This window comes from Gavia stellata, chromosome 13, assembly GCF_030936135.1.
Source record: "Gavia stellata isolate bGavSte3 chromosome 13, bGavSte3.hap2, whole genome shotgun sequence".
Classification (NCBI taxonomy): Eukaryota; Metazoa; Chordata; class Aves; order Gaviiformes; family Gaviidae; genus Gavia; species Gavia stellata.
The window spans coordinates 17,566,800-17,589,366 of NC_082606.1; the positions used below are offsets into that span (position 1 = coordinate 17,566,800).

The 22,567-nt window shown below is 47.1% G+C and overlaps 1 protein-coding gene across 1 annotated transcript in view; it reads left to right on the forward strand.

The window, feature by feature from the left end:
* Window positions 1-22,567, forward strand: part of SLCO3A1 (solute carrier organic anion transporter family member 3A1) — a 142,117-nt gene that overhangs the window by 91,485 nt on the left and 28,065 nt on the right. The gene's annotated exons all lie outside the window — the stretch shown is intronic.

A 22,567-nucleotide genomic window follows, 5' to 3' on the forward strand; every position in this document is an offset into this window, starting at 1 on the left:
AGAAATGAGAAGCAAAAAGAGGGCACGGCTGCACTTGAAAGGGAATATTTGTCTGGGGCTCAAGTCTTACAGCAGCATTTGTTATTGCTGTTGGGCGGATGTGGTGGTGTGGACATGGAGAATCACCCACCGAACTGTCCTTAAATAGGCAGGGAAGTTTCAGTGCAACTCGTGTGCTGTAAATACAGCTCCAGGTAGCTGGAAGCAGAACATGGAACTGTCTGCTCTCTTCTTTATTCATGCCAGCTCTACTTTTTCTTACAATGACAGGGAAAGGGAGAGGAATTTGCATTCTCACTGCCCACAAAGATTACACGGGGCCAATAGGCAGCGCAGAGTCACTTTTCTGAAACGGCAGTACCTTGTTTGCATGTATTAACTTCTTTTGCCTTCTGCCTCTGGATTATTCACGAGCCAGACAGTACACTACCTAAATACCAATAGGGAGTAATGAGGATTAAGTGTTACCTCTAATTCCGTCGTTACGATATTTCAGAACTTCCTGTTCAGGCTTAACTGCTATTTTGGTGCAAAAAAGGCAAGTCTTGGGAGTTGAGCTACTGTTGGCCGTGACATCACAGCGCTGTGATTTGGGTCTGCCGTGGCACACATTCCGGAGAGCTAAGCTCGCTCAAGCCTCTTATGTAGCTGTATCTGAGAATCTCTGCGTTGAGAGAGAAGCACTCGTTAATGAAAGGGGTAGATCTTTAATATGCAACAAATGTGATTTTTCTGACTGCTGCTGCTACTATTTTTTTTTCTAGTTTGCTTCCTGAGCCAGCATATGAGTTGGGGAGAAGTTTGGGTATGGGTGGCTTGGTTCTGATTCAGGAATAGTCACGTGAAATTTGGGATCAGACAGGGAGTGGTGCAGGTACTCCTCCGGCAAGGGAAGGAATTGAATTGTGGTGTCCTCGAGGCAGGTGAGGGAGGAATACTCTAATGCCTGGGCTGGCAGTGGTAATTCTGCCTTTTTTGCCTTTGGCAGGTTATGAAGCACGAGTTTGGCATGGGGGGGTTAGGTATTTTTGATCACAGTAATGAAACAAAACAAAACAAAAAATAGTCCTCGCTGGGAATTTCTTCTGGAAGTGCTGGATCGAGAACATCCAGGAGGTTTGGAAGTGGAGTCTGAAGGGTTTTTCAGGTCTCTTAATCACCCATGACGAAGGTTGTGATAACAGTGAAATGAAAGCAAGCTCCCCCATGCAGAGGGATGGGCTTTCAGTGCCCATCTCCAGGGGCGGGTGGGGAGATCCATACGTGTTGTATCTGTGGTATGCAGGATGTGTCTCATCAAGATCCTTTTCCCCCTTTCAAACATATTTAAACCTTTCTCTGTTGCCAACATTTCTATGCAAGCCCAGAATTATTTTAAATGCCCATATTAAAGGGCTATAAAGGTCTGTGGAAAGGCTTGTCTCCTCTATGCACCAAGAAGTGACCTGTTTTCCTCTACAGTGTCTTTCCGTGCTGTGACAGGACCACAAGCGCTTTCCTCTGCAGATCGTGGTGGGGGAGAAATGGCACAAAGCGGTGGGCTGGGGGCCGGGGATTTCTGCACTGCCTGCCATCGCTAAACCAGGCAGTTGCAGCATCTTAGCAAGCAGCGTGCGGAAAGCAGGATCAGTGCTTAAGAGCAGTCAAAAGGCAGGATTAAACACACCTTTTGCAGCAGCGGCTGTGTAGTGTTGTCACTTCAGGATGGATGAAGGGCCCTTTATAAACAGCACCATGGATCTGTGTGTCTGCAGAAAGGTTTTATAATTTCAGACTGTGTCAATCAGCACCTTTTTTTGTATTACAGCACCTGCTATTGAAAGGAATAGTAGTTTTCACATACAACATCAAGTACACTTTTTTCCTATTTTCCTTTTCTCCACTTGTTCATTAGTTCAGTATTAACAATGAGCATAAATGCTCAGTTTTGCGTAGTAAAATTGTACATGTGGACATCTGAAAATTATCACCTTACAAAGTCAGGAGGAGCAGTCCTACACTGACCATGGTGATAAAGTAGACGTGACCCAACACAGCTTTGCCATGATACTGCTGAGCAGTGATACACTTTCCTGTAGTCATGAACTAGATCGACTCTAATCTGTTTGGACTCTGAAAATTGCATATTGCCAAACTGTCCTTCATGACACACGCTTCAATTATCATTCGAATGGCTGCTTTCCCCTATTAGTATTATGTGGTTAATGGTCATTCAGCGGGAAGGAAAACTTTTCTCTTTCCTAAATGGAAAGGTGTAATAATTTGCCAGAAGGCTTCAATTAGTGCACTGGAGACGGATACAGTCTATGATTTCAGTGCCCAGGTAGTTTCCTTTAGACACGTGCCCTGCTACGGTCTTGTGCATAATCTTGCCAAAATGCAATGATGAAATGATTAAAACTTTCTGCTACAGCCTGCACGTTTGAGGACATTCATAAAGGTCGCTTTCGGATCGGAAAGCCCCTTGGTCATCCCTGCACCTTTCTGCTGGGAAAACAAGACGTATCAGGTTTGCACAGTAAAACTTGCAGGGTGATTGCTAGGTTGTATCTGCCGGACGCTTCTCACTCTGGCAATTTTCTATAAGGTCAATTCATTCTGGTTGAGGTGTTTCGCAGGATTGCATCAAATTTGTCCAACTATTCAACAGGACATTGTCCACATTATGTCATTTGGATGGGGGCAAAAGATTTTTTTGATAAAATGTAATAATAAGTTTAAACAAACTCTAGGTGGCTATTTTCTACTCTATCAATGCATAATGTTTCAATAATTTCAGTGAAGCATTTTGGGAATGTTTCTTTTGGTAAAAAAAAAATCACAAGGTCTGATGATTTATCTTGACTTTGGACTAAAGGAAGTATTTCCACAGGGATGGAAAAATCTTTTGTTTTTACTGAACAGCTCTGCCAGACTTCCCGGACAGAAACCTAAGCCTCTAAAGCTGAGGGTTGTGTGCTTTACTTTTCCTGGCAATGCAGTGTGCACTGAGGAACTGCCGTGATGTTTGTAGATGTTTATCTCCATGGAGTGCTAACCTGGTTAAATCATGGATTTGACCACATAAAGGAACACCAGTGATGAGGGGAATTAACTTAAAATGCTTTTAGAGTTGCAGCTTCATTGAGAAAAGGAATGCAAACAGGATAATGTATAAAACCAAGTCCCCTTCTCCTCCCCGTGGTTCAGGTTATGCTGGCAGAGGCAAAGCACAGCGCTTTCGGGCAGACATACGCCTGCTTTGCAAAGCAGAAATGATCACAATAAATACCGAGCACTTTCTATGTGTCCACTCTGGATCCTGTTAAACATATTGCCAGCTTTAATAACAAAAACCTTCTGGGAGATGATAAAAGAACAGAGTGAAAGCAAAGGCGGAATGTTCCCCTGAGATGGCCATTTCATTGGTGATGCTTTACCACCGAACTAAGTTTGTAGTTTTCATATATCGTGTCCCCCGCAGGATGCGGATTTGGTGACATATGGCAGAGTATATCACATTAATTATCATCAAGATCCTGTGGGTAACTTTATTGAGGTCTGCTCAGAGGGAAGCTGCAAACCAGCCCTAGCAGCCTGCAGCTGGAGGCTGGGAGGATGCTGGGGAAAGCCTGGCTGGAGAAGTCCTGATGGCTTTGAAGGAATGCAGGAAGTGTCGGGGGGCTTGATACAGCCTGGATAGCATATACTCATGACCAAGTCTACAAAGAAATCTGCCATTTGAGTGGTCCTAAATCAGGATAAGTGCTTTTTTGCTGGGTTTTAGCTCCTGTGCAGGACATAAGTAATGTTGTCAGTCGTATTTCCTTTAAAATTTGGTACCTGTAGATTTTCGTGTTGAAATTCATGTAATTGCGATTACTCGCAGTTGGGACTGCTGCTTTGCGAAGGTGCCAGGCATCTGTGTCCTTTGTGCCTGTGATGTGTGCCAAGCCCTTGACTTGTTTCTGTGCTTGATGACTGAAGAGAAAATGAAGATTTGATGATTATTAAAAGGAGAAGGACATACAGTTCCATGGGTGACTGCACAAACTATGAGAAGGGATCCATCAGAGCAGACTGTAAAGTATCTAATGTGGAATCTGGGCATTTCTTGGTAGCAGTGCTGGAGAAAGGAGATGTAGGATTAAGATCCTGGTTCCCTAAAACCCTGGGAATATCCTTGGTCACATCCCTTAGCCTCTTGGTGCCTCAATCCTCTATCTTCTCTGGTTTAGTGAAGAAAATACGTGAAGTGTGTGATATGCAGTGACAGGAGCCTCTTATTTCCCTTCAGCAAGAGAGAATGTGAGTCTTCCTCGTGCAAGGCTTGATCCCCCTGCGTCAGGAACCGTCATTTCTTTTTTGGGAACTAGGAGACGGTAAAAATTAGAGGGTGGAGGAAATGAAAGGTTTTCATTGGACTGAAAGACCCGTTCTCCTGCCAAGGCGAGCTTGCTACATCCTACCAACCCACAGATGAACTTTTGACTGTGCTTTGAGATCTCTCTGTGATACCACGTAATAGGCATCTACAATACCTATAAATACAGACAACATTTGTGGCTAGGCTGTTGCTGCTTGACCTTTGGAGCTAGCACAGAGCTATTGCTGCTCTCCACGACCACGTATTTATGCCAGTCATAAGAATTTAGTATGTTTAAGACCCCTACTCTCTGTCAGATATAAATGAGTCCATGAAGCCAGCGTTTGTTAGGGAGGAGGCAGTCAGGAGGCACACCTGCAGAAACGCAGCACTTTCAAGCTTGTCGTACTCCCTGGAGCCAGCTAGAGCACAAGCAGAAAATGGGAGCCTGATGTTTGTCAGGTGAAAAAGACCCCAGATTTTTTACAAGACGTTTTATTTCCATTTTTGGCTGGCATCAGGTTTGCTCGTATCGTATCAAGGCTGCTCAATCCCAGCTGATGTGGGAATAGAGGGGACAAGGCTGGTGCAGTCTGAATACTCACAAAAGCAAATACCATTGTGCAAAATCTCTATGGTTTCAGACCTTTCAAATTTCTGCCTTTGTTGCTTATGGTATTTCCCTGTTCTCCTTTCAAGCCTACCTCTCCCTGAAGCCAGACTGGTAACATAACCAGAAAGGGTGGTTCCTGCCATGGGTTTCAACAGCACATTAATAACTAATCAAGGCTGGAATCACAGCAGGTGGTTAAAAAGGGCCTGTTGGTCATCATTTTGAGCTCTGGCAGAAAGCCTGCCCTGGAAAATGTAATTACTGTCCAAAAGAATACGACAACCTCTGCCAAAAATAATAAAAGTAGATGATCATCCGAAGCCACACCAGCTGAAACATGTGGCAGTTTGTGCGGGCCAGCCAAGCGAGATCCTGCAGGGCTTGGTGCTCACCGGAGCGGGGCGGGAGACGGCGGCTCTGCTTCCTGCAAGGTGTTGAGTTTCCATGGAATGCATCTCCACTACTCTGCATGCAGGAAAATATGGCAGATTTTGAAATTTTCCACAACAGAATATTTTGAGAACTTGAGAGATCAGGTTTTTTATTACCTTTTCATTTTTTTTATATGGCTGCATATCATGCAATATGAAAATTTATCCCATAAAAGTGACAATGTTTTTCAAACCCCAAAATAATAACGTGTTCCATTTTGAAATTCTGAGAAGGAGAATTTTCAGCATCTTGTCCTTTTTTACCCCCCTCCCAAAAATGAAAATAAGGATAAGCAGCCATAGTCTTATAAAGCCTCCTGACTTCACCCGCTGCATTTTTCTAGTGGCACAGTGGTCTGTCAAAGGCTTTCTGACCAATTTCACTTACCAGGACTTTACAATAAAGATAAACCTTATGAAATGACGATATAAGAAGCATGTGGCTCTATTTGCTGGTTTGGAAATTGCTGTTTCCAGCCTCCTGTCACGTGCTCTGTAGGATTCCTCCTGGTAGCAGTTCTTTCAGCTGGATTATTTTAAAAATACGAGTATCTTAACTTGGATTGCTCTGCAGGACTGGGCTTGGAAATGCCAGCACTGGCAGTTTGGCTGGCAGGACTTGCAACATATGGGTGGTAACAAGCTCTGTGAACCTCTTATCCAGCTCAGGTCCAGCCGGAATAGTTCAGTTGTCTGAAACTGATTTCATTTTCTGAGTGCTTAGCGAGGCGGTCTTGAGGGGTGAACTTCTTCCAGGAGGTGACTGCTGGAAGCAGGGTAATAAACAGTCCGAGAAATGGGAGTCCCCATGAATTCATTAATAGAGCCACACTGGAGATGGGCAGGAGCCAGCGGGTGACAGTACCAGCGTGACTTTTAGGAATACTACTCTGAGACATTTGCAATTACTTGGTTGAGTGCAACCCCTTCTTTGTCTAACCAGGAGGAAGGGGTGCTTACACAGAAAAGCAGCTTGAAGCCAAAGGTATGGAAATTTAAGGGGCTTGTATTAATTTAAAAATTAAAATAAAACCCCCACCAACCAACAAAGAAAACCAAACCTGCACCTCCATCCTCTTGAAAGCATGAATGCCATCAAAAAGTAGCAAATCCAGAGGTGGACATCTCTGAACAAAGTGGAAACTTGGCATTTATCATTAAGCCTTTACTCCCAGGAAAGTCGCCTTGCAGAGCCGCACCAGCTCCTGAAAGGTCGCTGAGCACCCGGGAAGAGGAGGAGTACAGGAACCATTTTGGAGGTCCTGTTTCAGAAACAAGAGGCTATCATCCACCTTCCTGTGTTCATCCTTCTTGGCCCACTGGGGTTGCTCCCCTCAGGTGAGGGCTACCTCCCACTAAACACCTTTAACTGGGCCGTTCTGGTGTGTTTTATTTTAAATGGGATATTCAGGTGCTTTTAATTCACTTCCCAACTTAAAAGGCGATCCCAGGTCTACTGTGGGAGAGAACTGCTGTCTTGTTCAAGAGCCTCCATCCTCTCTCTCTCCTGGAGGGCTGGAAAATGGCTTTGTTTTCATCTTTGAGCTGTGGTTGTGGATGCTTAATTAAGGGAGACAAGCCCCTAATGATAGCAGCAGCTGTTCTCTCCCCTGGGGAGACTCTTCAGGGACAGGGTCCTCCTTGGCACAAAGGAAAATATTTTTCTGAAGGCAATGCTGGAGAGGCTGGCAGCTCCCTATGGCTTCTGACTTTGTAAGAAACCTCAGCAGAACGTCCACGTGGCCTGTAATTGTGGGAAGTGGAGGGAAGGCTGGGCGCTAGGGATGAGATGCTGAAGAAAGCACTCCATCAGGAATTACAGTCCTCTGGGTCCAGCCTCCGGGGTTTGTGCTTATAATGCAACCGCCTGCTAGAAATTATATTGGAAGTAATCTTAGACTGGGGGATTACCTGCATCCCGCCACCTCCCCATCCCCCAGAAGGGACTAGCATCTGGCATCCCTCAGACCTCACCACCTGGGGTGAGTGGGGGGGATGTTTGGAGGGGGTTGTCAGACTGGGCCACCCCGCTGCCTGCTCTGAAGTGTTTTGTGGGAACATGGTGCTGTCCCACCCAGAAATAATGTGTATTGAGACTTCCTAAATTTCTCTTGCTAGTAAGTTTGCATAGAGCCTGTGGAGAAGTAAGACTGCCACAAAGCAACGTACGTCTGGAGCCACAACCCCGCGCTGCCCACGGTGATCCCCGTAGATGGTGCGGGGAGAGCCCAGCGCGTCCTCGCCACCATCCTGATGGAGCCGGCGGAGCTGCGTGCGACCTGTGCATGGCCAAGGGCTGAGCAGCCCCGCGGTGAGGGACCTCCCGGGGGAGACGGGCGGGAAGAGGCACAGGGATCCCAGCACCAAGCCGTGGCTGCTCGCTAGTAAAAGTCTGGCAGGCCCCAGGCTAGCACCCTAAATGTCTGGCCATCCTCCACAAGAAGCAAACGGTGGATTTGATCCAAAGCCGGTTAAGGTCAGTGGAAGAGTTCCCATAAACTTCAGTGAGATTTGGGTCAGTGCAAAGAATGACTATTGTCAGGAGCAAATACTTTTTTCTAAAGGCGTTTGCAATATGAGGAAGCGGAACAACAGAAGTTTTGTTTTTAATTTCCTTTCCTTCCTGACGACTCAGTCATTACTAGACTAGATTAAATCTAGTCAGCAGAGGAAAGCGCAGCACTTTCCTAAATGGCTGGTACAGATAGCTGTTATCAGCACTACCTTCCCAGCAGCTTGCCTGACATCAGTGATTCCCAGGCCTCTCCTTGCTTCAGGAATTTAGGATCGGCTTACTCGATTCCTGACAGGCAAAGGGAGATTTGAAAAGACATGAAAAAATCTGAAAACTGCTTTTGATGAAAGTGAGAGTTTTGCTGATGGCTTTTGGGGGAGCAATGGGTTTCCCAGAAAATTCTTGGGGGAGCTGTTGCTTTTCAGCCACTCTCTTCTTCCTGTTACCTTTACAGGGGAGCAAACCATGTATTACGTTGCTCCTTAATTGTCCTGAGTTTTTCCTCCCAGACTTCTTGAAAAAACATGAAGCAAAGGAGAAAAAAAATTTAAAACCAGCTTATGTTCCCAGGGAGCTGTGGGCCGAGCTGGCAGCCCTGGAGCAGGAGTGAGAGGGACTGCAGGGCAATGGGAGGTTTTCCTTGGCACAGGAACACCTGAACAGCAGAAATACATACTTCCCAGCTACGTTTTGGAGAGCTGGACTCTGTGGCAGGTGCCGCCTTTGGGATGGATAACTGCACATGTGTGTGCAACAGCTTGATCAGCCGTGGGGAGAAGAGGATTCGGGGAGCTGCAGGCTGTCAGGGTATGGAGCACAGAACTAGACTGAGTGAATCAGTGTCCTGTGATCTCGGAAAACAGCTTCTCTGATGCTCGGAGGGGAAGTCTTGAAATCCCAGGTGTTGTTGGCACAAGGAAGAAATGGCAAGCACTAAATTAGAGGCATTAAATGGACTGGAAATGCAGCAGTGGTCCTCTGCTGCTGTCAGGCGAGAGATGGGAAGGAGGAATGGGGAGTTTGCAGGGGAGAGCCTTTCAAACAGCGAGGCTGGCGTGGAGGAGGTCCGATGGGAAGGAAACAGCTGAACTTTTCTTCCTGACTGCATCATTGCTTAGGAAAGCAGCAAGCTGTCTGTATTGACATAAAATCTCAGTTAGAAACAGGACTCACCGTTTTCTCATTTAAGGTATGTGGGATGGGAAGGGATACCCCCAAGACTGAGGTTGAAGTGAGAGGGAGGCAGTCTTGGCAGCCTTATCCTCAAACGAATGTGTTACGTCTGTGCTGAACTCAGTGCACAGCTTAAAAAATAAATAAATAAAAAAAGGAAGGCAGTATTGCGCCAACCTCCAAACTGACAAATGCCAAAATTCAAATTTTTCAGGCTCTGAGATTTGGCCTGTATGTGTGAATAGCTCCTTGTACTCTCAGTCGTATGATCTGTTGGGTTTTTTCCCTAGTGTATTCTAGCTTACAGGGAGGATGAGAGGTGCTGGCTGTTACAGAAATCAAGTGATGGAGATAAAAATGTACAAGACCCTCAGAAGGGGCTTGTGTCCCCATTTAACAAACAGGTTGTGCTCGCAGGTGGATTAGACAGCTTGCCCGAGCAGCGGGAGGAGGGATGGGAAGGGCATTGTGTCGTTGCCTAATGTATCCCTATACTCCTATGTAGGATCAAAACCACACAGTGTTAAATGAGAAATTGGTCAGCAAAGTCGAAGGCGAATTATCCATCCTGTAGAGAGGGAAAAGTGCCCTGGAAAAGCATTTCCATACTGACCTACTGTTGGCATAATTCCTGGGAAGTAACGCAAGGGTGGTCGGTCACTGGAACAGGCTCCCCAGGGAAGTCGTCACAGCACCAAGCCTGTCACAGTTCAAGGAGCATCTGGACAATGCTCTTAGTCACATGATTTAGTTTTAGGTAGTCCTGCGAGGAGTGGGAGTTGGACTCGATGATCCTTACGGGTCCCTTCCAGCTTGAGATACTCTGTGAAATCTGGCTGTCTTTAACTAAAGTGGCACCACAGATTTGGTAAAACAAGTGTTTGTGTTTAACGGCTGGGAGGAGATGACACAGCTTGGAGGCATGCGACTTACACCCTTTAAGAAAGTGTACTTGGCTTTTGAGCATACTCTTTTTCCTTTCAAGGTTTCTTTGGTGGCTGCTTCCCAAGGTAATCAGCACAGAGAAAATTTGCTTGAAAGGTGGAAATGGCTAGTTCAAGCCCACAGCTACGGCTGGCGTGTTTGCACCGTACATTGAAGGTGTGGAATCCGTGTCTCATGGGCTCGTGCGTCAGGGTGTATATAACCTGCCCTGGATTTGCACGCTATAGTTAGGTACGTTCTTACACTCGCTTCTTAAACTGAGTTGGCTTCTTCTGATGTGACAACAAGCAGGTTTGAGGGACAAGAATGCGAGCCAGCAGCGTAGGTGGAGCAAATGACTTGTCCTTACATTTCAGAGGTTGCTCAGCATCGGCTTTTTGTGATAAACCTGACTGGACAGGGCATGGCTTTTGGTGGTTTTTTGTTTCTCTGTTTGTTTGCTTTTTGCAGAAAGTGATGGAAAACTAGAATATTAAGCTCTTTTTCAAGAGTTTGCCTAACCCAGCCTGAATCTCTAGTCTCTTGCAGTGCATGTCTGAACTACCTGTAAATCCTTTGGAGGAAGAGATGTATCTTTTATGACCATTAAGCAATATGTATACCTTCAAGGATGCTGTTTTATGTAAATAACCGCCATGAACATAAGCATTTTGAAGAGGGTAATGGAGACAACATTGTATGGTGCAGGGAAATCTATTAAATCACCACATAGTGCGTGTGTTTTTGTAGGCAGAGTGTCTGACCAAGATGCTTGCATGGACAGATGCGATTCTGCAGGTTGTTTATACGTAGAGTGTATGTAAATATTAGGAGACAGGGTGTCAGAGTGATTGCAGCCTAAGTAGGAAAACACTGCTACAACAATACTACTGCGTTCATAATCCTCCATGAGTGTTCACTGCTTTAGTTAAATATGCAGAGACTGATGGAGATTGCTAGTGGATTAGTGTCTCGTATGACTGGTGCCAGGGATTGATTAGCATAAGCAAATTTCTTCTCCAGCTTCCCATCAATAAGGAGAGAAACGCAGCAAGCAGTCCCTCCGCTGCCTGGAAGGGGACTGGGATGCTAAGGAGGAAAACCCTTCAGGAGCAGGGAACAATTTGCTCCCAGTGTCAACTGGTGGGACTGAAGTAATCCCAAGACTTTTGTAGTGGGAGCATCTCTGTACTTTACCTTCCAGAGCTCACAGATTGGCTACGCTAATTTTTGTTTTGCTTCCAAATGCAATTTTGGGAGTTGTGGAGCTTTTGTCATTGCATGATTTGTTTCTCTGCAATCTTGGTGATCCTGTTTCAGGAGCTGGGCAAAGCAGGCACCTAAAGGCCAATGCAGACAGGGCTCTGGGCTGGGGTTTTGGTTGGTTTGGGGGTGCTGTTTTTTGCTTGGGTTTTCTTTATTTCTGGGCTTATCAGAATGAGGGCACAAGCCAGCTAATGGGTGTGGTTTTGAGCTGTCAGAAGTGCACCTAGTCGCTATGGAAAATTCGGGGCTGGCTGCTGAGCTTGTGCTCCTAATGCAAAAGTCCAATCACTTTTTGTGCTGCTCTGCGAACATGATGTGCGTGCATCAGGATCCCCTGGCACTGTCAGCTGTTGGTATAACATTGATCCTGTCAAATGTAGCCTTGATAGTGCTGGGGACAGGGATTTCCTGATAAAACAAACTAAGGCTTGGTAAGAATTGAAAATGCAGGGTAATTCGCCAGGAAGAATACCTGTTTATAGGAATCAGATTTCATTTCAAAGTCAGCAGACGTTTCCTTGGAGAAATCCTGTAGTCTGATGGAAATCAATATTTAAAGGGACACTGGTAGTCTGGGGGGAAACCTCCATGTAACATACCTTCAAGTTCTAGGAACCTCTTTAGGGCTTAGCAACTGAATGCTAAATATAGGCCAGAACAAAGAATTGTGCTGTGAAGAAGTTAAGTAGTCTTTTTCAGCAGGCAGGAGGAAGGCCACCGCCAAGAGCTCTCTCTGGAGCCCTGGAAAGAATGACATCAGAAGTTTGTTATATCTGTAGCATGGGTGCCTTTTTTTTCCTGCCTCTTGATAAGTAAATGAAACCCCCCAACCAGCTTTAGATACAGCCATTAAGTCTTATTAAACACAGGGGTAAATAAGTCATTCTGCAGCGTTTCCATACAGTGGTGAGTAGCTTGCATCAAAAAAATAAATCTTGATGAAGCAGGAGCTGATTTTACAGGCTGCAGAACGTGATTTGTAAATTGATGGAAAGGTTTGATAGGAGAAGAGGGGAAGAAGCTGATGGGAGATGTCCAAGGCTGCCTGATTTCAAACTAGGTAATAATTTATTTCACTGGCTAAAGGCAGGGCAATCAAATACTGAGCCCCTCTATGGGGTTCCCATCACAAGCGGTCCCACGGAAATGGGAGAAGTCAGATTCAATCCAACACTTCTGCTTTGTAGTCTTGCTGCTTGCTGGAGCTGTTTCACTGGCCAAAAGCAGCTGCACGTCCAACAGCGAGAAATAGGATGTCGCAGGACAGTGCCGTTGGTTCTTTTTCCAGGTGTTGTATTGCACACACAAATGCCGGCAGTGAGCTGTTCCAGTGGAATCAAGGAGAAGAGCTCAGAACCAAAATTCAGATGTTTGTTCTAATGCATTTTGGGTCCCGATTACTAAAGCACTGCATCTTGCAACACTTCACAAGGAGGGACGAGCCTTTGTTAAAAGGTGGAAAAATTATGAGATGCAGTGACTGGTCCTCGAGAAGGTCATGGCTGAGCATGGAATTCAGTCTCTCACTAGCTCAGGAGTGCCCAGACATCCTTCCCAGTCTCTGGCATCCCTTGAGCAACCCTAAATAGATGTCCCCATCTGAGGGGTCTACTGGTTTTGAGCTCCTGAAGGCAAGACTAATAAATACTATGTGTGGTACTGTACAGATGGGAGAAACCCCCCAACCTCTTCCCTCCTCCCCGCCTCATCTCATACCAGTACAGAGCTGGAACCACTTTGATGCCCATCAGAACAAAGACTAAACATTAAAGTGAATTATCCTGAGGTTGCTCCTCATTAATCGACAGCTGCAGGCACTTGGAAACATCTGTCAGGATTGTTTGAACATTCCCTTCGCTTCAGTGGTTGCACCGAGGAAGCAGAACAAATCAAAACATGCCGTCAGTCCACCGCCACCTATTCGGGTTTCCTACAGTCAATCGCAGCGGTGCAAATAAGCAGGAGCGTTAAGGGAGCGGGACGGGGTGATGGGCAGCTGGTTTTGTAGACAAGGAGTCAAGTGGCAGGAAAAATGACATCTTTCCACAGTAAATGAGGAAAGCTGTCTCTAGGAAAGCTGGGAAGGAGAGACCCGGGGGCTGAGCATTGCTGCTGGGCTCTGAGGGAATGCAGGCACCCCTGCACCCACATGGGAACGGGGCAGCTCGTGGGCATGCCGTCTGCTGGGGAGGATGGGCAGTGCCGGATGACTCCGGCGGGTTTTGCCGCAGGAAGAAGCCATCTGGCTGGGAAACAGCCTCCCCCTACCCTTACTGTGCGTTTTTGAGGTTACGTCAACTGATAGAAATCAGAGAAAACCTACTGAAGCGACGGGCTCTGCCCACCGGGTGCGCGTGCAGAAGCCTTTATCCCAAGCCCTTGAGGGCCAGTGCCTTGTGCGCAGGAGAATACAGCATCTCCAGTCTGTACCGCTGTGCCTTTGATTCCCACGGGCTGCGCTGGGCTGGTGTCTCTTTAAGGGCAGGTCGCAGAGCACAGGAATTACGGCATTCCAGTAATCCCTTTGCATCTGCCTGCCCTGTCCTCCACGAAGCGGGAAATGTGGGACAAGCAGGGTTTTGAGATTATCTCGTGCTCTGTAAAGCCAGTTCCCTTTGTGCTTTTAGAAAGAGCTCGCTCCTGCAGCAGGCAGGGGGCTGGGGATGATATCCCTGGCAGGATGCTGTCCCGTGTTCCCAGCAGCATCCCCAGGGCTGTGGCAGTGTGTGTGTGTGTGCTCTGCCGTCCTCCATGTACCCCATACGTGCATTTTTTTATATTCGCTGAACCAGCTGGTCACTATCGTCCTTGACAGAGAGCACATTTCGCCCCCCGATCTATTCCTCCACAGGGAATGTAGTTCCTTGATGCGATGACGACGGTAGCTGTGCAGCACAGAGAGTTTCCCACATCTTCCAAAGTGATCGGCTTTTTGCCCACCAAAGCTGTCCCATGGGGTGGTGCAAGAGGGAACGGGCATTGCTTTGGCCATATGCTTTGCTGAAGGTGTGTTGCTCCTTGGGAGCTCAGTGCACCACCTCCTATGCTCTAATTTCATGAAAATGCCAAGGCAGGAGCAGCCTGGCTCAAGGGGACCATAAACCCAACAGATACCAGTGACATCTCCATGGCTTAATAAAACAGGATCCTCTGCAACACCTGGGGTTTGCCCATGGTTGGGAAACGTTGTGTAATTCACTTCTGATGGTCCATATTCAACTGCTTCGCAGCTAAGAGCAGTGAAGATGCTTTGGGCATCTGGGCCTTGGCTCTATGGATCATCTTGGAAGTGTCGCTGCTTTGCCAGAGTTTCGAGGCATGTTGTAGAGATTATTTAACTCCCTGGTACTCAAGCACATCTGGTTCAACTGCCTACAAACCTGTGGAGGAACAGACTGGATCAATGCAATCTGTGCATGTGCACCTTGGCCCTCAGCCCTTCCTAAAAGGGTGACCCAGGTTGCTGTGGAAATAGGAAGCAGTATTTTTCAGAAGTGTCTGGATGACTTAAGCAAGCTTCAAATGTGATTGCAAGTCCCTGGAGGCAATTCTTACAGTGATTTCCAGGGCTTTATTGGCAGAAGGTTGCTTCGCATGGGACCTTTGTATCTATCTGAACTTTTCCAAGGTGCATCATGAACAAATCTTCTTCCTCTCAGCATCAAATAAGCCCTCACTTTGAGAACAGTTGGAGCATGACTTCTCTTGCTAGTGCTGGCTCTTGGGACTGGCAGCAGGGCTGTTTTGACAGGGTGGCTTTGGGAAGAAGTGAGCGGTCAGGGGCCATGGAGACTGTAAATTCAGCTCCATACCCAGCCCCATCCAGCAGCTGGGAACACTGGGGAAACGTTGATGTTTCCCAGTGTAGTCTCCCGTCCTTTTTTTTTCTCCTCCAGCTCTCCAAAGTGAGTGTTTGTCAATCACATCTCGATCTGCCACTTGGTAAGGTCAGGAAGGTTGGCAACTCTTGGGCTCAGGGTGTGCTTGTGCTGGTGACTGGAGCTCAGGAAGGTGTGCTCAAGGTAGGCTTTAAACCGGCTAGCACAAATATGAACAGCAGTTCAGTCCTGGCAGCAGGATGCCTGTGTGGAGGTGCAAGATGGCTCTGCAGTGCTGGGTGGATTCTTGGGTACCAAGCTGAGATGCTCACCGAATCATGTATCTCCAAAAACTGTGCTTTAAGTTGAACGTTAGACACGTGGCACCCAATGCACAGAGCAAAGGCATGAAGAAGATCGTTGTGCTGGTAACCTGGAAGCGGCACTGGGTCTTGGTTGGGAGATTTGATGTTTAGATCAGTTTGATATCGGGGCAGGCAAGGACAGAAGCCTTCAACGTCTTTGGGGATAAAATCTTGGCTTAGCACCTTCTGTGTTCCTGGGCCAGTTCCTTTGAAGCCAAAGAGCTTGATTCAGGTATGTTCCTGAAGCAGGCTTTAACTTGTATCTAAGCATGGTGAGGAGTAAGTCAGAAATACGTATCCTGCTGTTATATGTTATTGCATAGTCTATTATTGGGCAAAATAAATGGCAGATGCTGGTAATGCTTCATGTCAGGACTTAGGAGGAATGTGAGATAGGACAAGATGACAGCTTAACGTGACTTTTTCATGTTCTCATTTCTCCACGTTATATGGTACTTCTGACATTCCTACCACTATTCTCTAAACCCCCTTACAAAGTGCATTAGTTTCTTTATGAACAAAACCCACACGCCTGACCATTTTTCTTCAGCCCGTGGGTAGAAGAGAACAAACGTAGGACACACCGTATCGGAAGGGGATTGGGAAGTAGAAATGGGGGCGTGATGGGAAACATGTGTGGCTTCAGTAAGAGGAACAGCTCCTGCTCTTATAGCTCTGCATGCTGTCCCGCCATGGGACATGCTGCTTTTCCTCCTCCTGTCTCACCTACCCTCGTCATCTTCACCTGGCGCTTGTTGGCAGCTCTACAAAATAAATTTGCTTGTGTCCTCAGCCCCTGGTGGGGCCGAGGCTTTGAAGCGAAGTGACTTGCTGCCTTTTAGCTGCCCCTGGTTTTATTCTCAGCCCATGACTGTGCGCTGAACCTGCTCTTACTCCCCAGTGAACTGTACCTGCAATGCCTCCTCGCTGCAGCCCGGCGAGGCTGGCAAGCCTTACTGCGTCTCCCTCAATGTCTTGTTTCCAACCAGGAGGGTTTCTGCTGGGAGTTACTGTCCCCAGTTAATTCGTTATATAGATCGAGTTGATGCTTCACCTGTTTCACGCAGCAAACAACACAAGTTCGCTCATGTTTCAGGATCCTGTTGCTGCTGGAAAGCACCTTGGATCGCCAAGGGACAGCTCTTTATTCCTGAAATACTGACATCCTTTATCCCTGTCTTTGCAACTTGGTTCTTGGGCACTTTGCATGAGTGACTGAGCGTGCCTGTGCCACAGTCTCTCCACAGATGTAGTGGTACCTACTGCTGCTCCTTCCCTTTGCTGTAATGGGAAACTGCCTTATCAGTCCTGGGCCTTACTAGTGATAAATTCCCCATCACAAAACGGCAGAGCTAATATTCCTCTCTGTCCCAGTCCTTTCCTCAGCCCCTGGAAGATGTCTGTTAGTTGACAGGACAAAGTAGGATTTGGCAAATTGTTGCATTTGAAAAGATGGGGAGGAAAGTATTTCTCATTTCTCAGTCCAACCTGGCTTGCTTCTTTTTTTTTTCCTGCCTTTTTGGGGGCAAGGAGAGAGGTGAACGGAATAGAGCAGGAAAGCTGAAAATGGTTAGCTGTTTTCAAAATAAAATGTAATTTTGCTTTAAAAGGGCCCAAACTGAAATGAGTGAGTTCTCAAACAAATGTTTGAATTATCCTAAAGCAAGGTCATTTTGTTTTTTAATTCACAGCTCTTGACTTATTTCTAAGAATTGCCATAATTTGGAAAGAAATAAAAAAAATTTCTAAGATTAAAAATAAAAAAACCACCAAATTGCACAAAGGAGAAACCTTTCTCATCCTGCTTTTCACTGGGCTGTGTAGGGCTAACTACACTGCGGAAAAGCAAAGCCCCACTCCTTGAAACGCTGGATGCAGGACCAAGCACAGACCCCTTTGAGGAAGGTCAGCCAGCCTTACAGAGCAAGAAGCATTTGTTCCCATGGCAGTATTGGATGTTTTCCCTTCCTCCTCACGAGGAGGATGTTTGTTACTGAATGTGCTGCTCTGAGCAATAGAAATAACTTTTAAGCCCAGGAAGGGAAGAGGCTGCAGTATCCTATACTGATCACCAGTTATGTTGCCATCAGTGGGAATCTCACAAGAGACTGATGGAGCCAGGATTAGACCTTTGATCTGTTTGCTTCTGGTGTTAGTGCCCTCTGGCTCTATCAAATCAGGATGATCTAAAAGTTAGAAGGAAACATGGGAAAAGACCTAGCAAGTTCAGCACATCTTTATCCTTAGCAGCACCCCCAGGACTGAGAAAAGGGGGTTTGCTAGACCTCCTCTCTAGTAAGCAGCAGCTTCATGGTGGATGATGTGGAAAGTGTTTTTCCTAGTAACCGGGGTGACTAGCAATTTTGCACAATTTCTCAAAAGAGGAAGGATGTCTTATGCTAATTCTAACTTGGCTAATTTCCCCTTGAGCCCTCAATTCCACATAAGTGTTCAACCACAGGCAGTATCCCAGTCGCCTCATAGCCTAATTCTTGTGACCAGCGGTGTGCTCCATTGATCCTTGAGCATGGTCTGGCTCTGTACGTGCTCTCAATAATCCATCGTGACAGTCCATGCCTTAGATTTTTCCAAAACCTGCTTGATTTGTGAGATAAAAGTGTGAAATACTATTACTGCAACAGTAGGATTTTGTTGGAGTCTCGAAAAAAGGTAACGAAAAGGGCATGGGGTGAGCCGGTTGTTTTCTTGATTTTAGGACAAACTATAGAAAAAGTGAAAACACAATTAACATGAGGGTTTCTTAAGCTAGCCTAAAGGTGAATAATAATTTAATATCTTATTGTAAAATCTTAGATACCCGTTTCCCTGGTCAGTGGATTCTCTATCCCACATTGCCCTCTAGCGAGAACATTTCAGAGTGAATGATGCCTTCCAGCTTGCAGCCACCAGGATACGAAATGTGGTATTTTAATAACTGAGGCCACGGCTTGTTTCTGAAGTGGTGGTTTGCCATGCGATGCAGATGGTGCGAGGAGAGGCAGCATTCACCTGTTGCGTGTACCTGCACTGGCTGCAGCTTTCTTGCGGTTCGCTTTTTGTTTGAGCTCACTGCCTCTGCAAGCATCTCCCTGCTGCTGATGGATCACTAGCCAAAGGTCCCTGCTCTTTTCTGCTTTGGAAAAAGGAGAAAGTATTCCCTGGGTTTTTTTGGTGAAGGGTGATCTGTTTCCACATTCTTTGTCTTACCCTTTGCTCCGTGAAACACACTTCAGTCCTGTGGTTTTGCCTGTATACACACGGTCTGACAGCCCTGCCTGTGGTTCGGAGATCATCATGGGACAAACTTCTGTCCCTCTTCAACCCAACACCGGTACACCCAAAGGTGTTGCCTAGAGTGTTAGAACTGCTCCTTGTCCTTCTGCCTGCTTAGCCGTGTGAGTCTGCATCAGTGCCAGATAGCAATTTTGGTGTGTTCCCAGTTCTCCAGAGCTGTTAAACACTTACAGAAAACCATCAACCAGCAATAGGGTTTTTTTAAAAAAAAGAAAGAAAAACAAAGGTCTGCTGCCTGTGGAGAGAAGGTCATGCCTGATTCATCCTGTCCTCAAGGTCTTAAACGAGCCCTGCAGTGCCCAGAGCTGCCCTCTCCTCCGTTGTGGGTGCCCTGAATCAGCTGACGGCCACGCAGTCCTTTTCCTTGCCCAGACAGGTCCCGTCAGGACAATGGCACCAGCAGTTCAGCAGCCCCTTTGGTGCCTGGGGAAAGCTGTCACAGCCCAGGATGCTTTGGTGCCCGCAGCAACCTTCCCTTGGACAGGGTCATCCCTGGGGATGCGAACCCTCAGGCCGCTCTGGAGGAGCAGGTTTCTCTGGCGGTGCCCTCTCCAGTGCTGGGTACCAGGGTCTGGGCTGAGGATGTGGGACTGGGAAAGAGGAGGTGCTCAGGTCTGCCTAGGTTTTCCTTCCCCTTACTCCTTCTAGGGTAGGGAAGTAAGAGCAGTGCAATGTTATGACTCCTCCTGAAATCCAAGGGCTCCTCATCCAAAACGTGGGCTCTGTTTGTCACTGCCTCAGGCACTGCTCCAACCAATATGAGGCCCAGTGTGTCTTTACACGCTTGACCATAATTACATAGAAATTCATAATTAATGTTCAGTCATCAAAGATTAACCTGGTCTTTGACTGATGGCTGGTTCAGTAGAGTAATAGCCATGGCCATTCTTCTGCTAGTTGCTGTCTGTTTAAGACTAAAAACTCAACAGTTTTAGAACAATTTGTTCTAAAATCTGTGATTTCCTGCATGTAAACAGCCAAAGAGTGCAGCCTGATTGCATGTATGGCTGATGCGTGGGTGAAGACAGTGCCCTGCCATCAGTGCGATCCTCCCAGGGGCTGTAGGACCCCCAGGAGTACATTCATGATCGTATATGGGGAGCTGGGGTGGGCTGCACCATCACCTAGCCCACTCCACATGGCAGTCATGGGTTGAATGACAGGCACTAATGCCATCTAGTGACCAAAAAAATGCAATGTGGATATTATAAAATGCCACTGGAAATTTTATAGCCCCAAGCGGGGTAGGCCTTGGGGCTGGCAAGGAAGGAGATGGTGCTGGGTGTGCTGGGGAAAGAAATCCCTTTTTCCTGCTCTCCTAACCTGTCTCTTCCCTCATTTCACATCCCATGAACTGCTTCTGCAGGTAACCAGGGACAGGAATCTCCTACATGAAGCTTTATAGATCCCCAGGGGAGCAATGCACGGGCTTCCTAAGAAGCTCTGCCGATTGAGGAGCACGAATTCCCCAACTTACTGCTGCATCATGGAGCACAAACCCAGTGCTCGGGGGCAAGGTGACTGCGGGAGGGGAGATGGCTTGCTCCACTGCTGGCATGGACGTGACGCGCAGAGACCCTGGGGACTAGTTTAAGCTGACAGCATGGGTTGCGACGCAGTGCCGTCACTGCAGCTTTGAGCTGAGCTGAGACGGGGCAAGGGATTGCAGCTTTTGCTGCTGTCCTGACAGCGGTGACTCGTTACCGCGGCTCATATGACCTGATGCTTTTTTCCTTCCACCGCCTTTGTTTCTTCCTCTTACTTCTGTGGGTGATAGCCGTGAAGTCATTAACACGTTGGGTTTCTGCACGTGTGGCTGGCTGGCGACATCGTTTGTGCTGGTTTTGGTGGGATAGAGTTGATTTTCTTCATAGTAGTGAGTATGGGGCTGTTTTGGATTTGTGCTGAAAAGTGTTGCTAGCACAGGGACGTTTCCGTTACTGCTGAGCAGTGCCTACACAGGTGAAGGCCTTTTCTGCCTCTCACCCCACCCCACCAGTGAGTGGGCTGGGGGTGCACAAGGAGTTGGGAGGGGACACAGCCGGGACAGCTGACCCAGACTGACCAAAGGGATATTCCATACCGTATGATGTCGTGCTCAGCGTATAAAGCTGGGGAAGAAGGAGGAAGGGGGGACGTTGTGAGCGATGGCATTTGTCTTCCCAAGTAACGGTTATGCACGATGGAGCCCTGCTTTCCTGGAGATGGCTGGACACCTGCCTGCCCATGGGATGTAGTGAATTAATTCCTTGCTTTGCTTTGCTCATGTGCATGGCCTTTGCTTTGCCTCTTAAACTGTCTTTAACTCAACCCATGAGTTTTCTCAGTTTTACCCTTCTGATTCTCTCCCCCATCCCACCGGGGAGGAGTGAGTGAGCGGCTGTGTGGTGCTTAGTTGCCAGCTGGGGTCAAACCACAACACCATTGCTTTGTACCTCATTATTGATCCAGCCAAGTCACAGTGCCACAAACCTGGAGGAATTAGTTTGCGCTCTGCACTTTAAAAATGAAGGCAAAGGTGTTCCTGACCATACCACCTTATTCTGCTTGGCTAAGCTGTCAGCAGCAGGTACGGTTTGCCTTGCGTAGGGCTGGTGGTCTCCTGGGGATATTTTGCAGCTCTGATCATTCCTTCAGGTCTTGAGAAATGCACAGAGAGAGAACTTGGGAATTAAAAGTTTCCAGTTAAGGAACTTGAGGGCTGAGATAGCTGTGATGAAGTGTGTTACAAATGCACCGAGATGCCGGGCAGCACCCCCAGAGAGATTTGGAGAGAGATGTGGGATGTACCATGCTGCTGAAGGAGAGCGCACAAAGCACCCAGATGTGACTAAGCTCCTTTGTGGGCACTTCTGAAGTGCAGTGGCACCAAGGCTGGTGCTGGCACAGGCCAGTGCATCCCTGGCTGAGGGTCCCAAAGAGCCTCACCGGGCACATGGCTCCATCAGCAATGCCGTGTCCCAGAGCGAACGAGCGGGTGTTGCTCCGCTCTGTGCTGCTCAGGCCTGCCTGTGCTTCCGTCGGACAGCCGTTTACAAGGGTCCTTAAGGACTTCTTGTTGTTTTCTATTCCAAATGTGAAGGTACCAAATATGTTCCTATTGTCTAATTTACAAATGTTTTGCGGTATCTTTGCTGCTTCTTTTTCTGGATTACCCTTGTGTCCCCCTGCCTTTCTGCCCTGGATAATTGAGAGTTGGCGGTGTGCCTGTAGCGTTCTTGTTTCAGGGCCAAAAAGGGAGTGACAATAAATGCTTCTAAATATTATATTGAAGCAAATAATAATTTACTCATAATAGCTCTTCACCTGGCTTTACACTGGCAATTTCATGCAGGTTTTGCAGGAGGAGTAAGCGGTTGTGAGAGGTTGGAAGAGCCATGCGCCTTGGGGAATATTTGCTGTGGGGGTATGATGGGGAGAAGGGCTTCACAGATTTGGAAGAGTGCTCCTACTTACGTAAAAGGACTTTATCCAGCAGCCTGTGACACCACTGCATTTCATAGATTTGCTGGCCCTAAATTCTGAAAATATCCCTGTCTACCAGGAATTTAGCTGGAGGTGGCAAAAGTAAAGACTTCCCCATGGGGAGAAGGCAGGTCTGCTTTACCTTGTGACTTTGAGTAAGATATCTTTTAGAGCAGCCAGCCAGCCAAAACACGGTATACATCCACACTGTCTTCTCAGCTCAATAGAAATCCTTCAGCATTATCAGAGCTCCATCTATTCTTTTTCCTGAAGAGATATGGAAAAGCAAAAGGCATTCAGGGTGTTCTTTTGCCTGAAGCATTTGACACAGAGACATATCCCTATCTATTTGGCATCA